Here is a 1,106-nt window from a genome sequence, read left to right on the forward strand (position 1 = left end):
TGCTGAACTCTGACGTAACCCACTAAGGAAATTACCTCTATAACAGCATTTTCGGCAGTTAAATGAAACAAAACATTTATTTATAAAAATCAATCTATTAATATGGTTTGTGAACACTATAATTTGTTTGCGAGCACTAGCTGTACTTTTAGTTTATGGTTGATGCAGCTTTTTTGCCATTAGCCAAACAACGTTTCTCAAGTTTAAGGGACGTGAATGCATCTAACTCGTATTTACAACTTCACAATTGGTAATTACCACCTTGCCACTTGGTTATGAATGCAGCATAAGAATGGAGCAATCATCCAGGCCCCATAAGAGGATGTAGATAAACCAACAGCCTGGTTATGCAGATGAGAATTGAGATGTACTCAGATGACAAGAGGTATCAGTTTATCTTGCTTAAGGTCTTTCATCAGATTGACATAAACTCAAAAGTGTATTTAATCATTAAGATATCCACAGACCCTAGAGGATGCATAACCATATTTTAGAACTAGTTTAACTTGTTGACAATGGGTTAAGTCTCAAATATTAACCCTGGAGCCAAAAATGTCAACATAGATCGCACATTTGAGTTTGAGTTTGGTTTACTGATTTAACTCTATCAAATATCAACCAAAATGGTATACCTAAAATGAGTCATAACAGGGTTTATAAGTAGTTTGTAAGCTTTAAATTAGTAGTTTAGAGATAGTTTATAAGTCTGTAATAAACAGTTATACCACACTGGTTGAAATTATGTTTGTTAGTTAGCTGCTTGCCAAAACCCAAGATTATAAGGCTTTACTGGTAACTGGTAATACATAGTAATACAGTAATAATACAGTAATATCAATAAACAGTAGTAGTTATAACAGTACGGTGCAACAGGTAGCTGTGTGCTAAGCCTCTGTGTCGATCAGGCTGTGTGGAAAGTGAGTAGGATCTCATTAACTCCTTGTGAATCAGCCCTTCCTGCCTGTGCACACTGCCTTGGCCAAGAGCCACACTCCCATTGGCTGGCTGAGGGGGGCCACGGCAGATAAAAGAGCCGTGCGTGTCGCTCCTGCTGTACACCACTCCACCACTCACTGCTGCTGTGTGTGAAGACTGAAGGAGAGGAG

Source organism: Coregonus lavaretus (assembly GCF_964263955.1).
Source record: "Coregonus lavaretus genome assembly, chromosome: 13".
NCBI classification, from domain to species: domain Eukaryota; kingdom Metazoa; phylum Chordata; class Actinopteri; order Salmoniformes; family Salmonidae; genus Coregonus; species Coregonus lavaretus.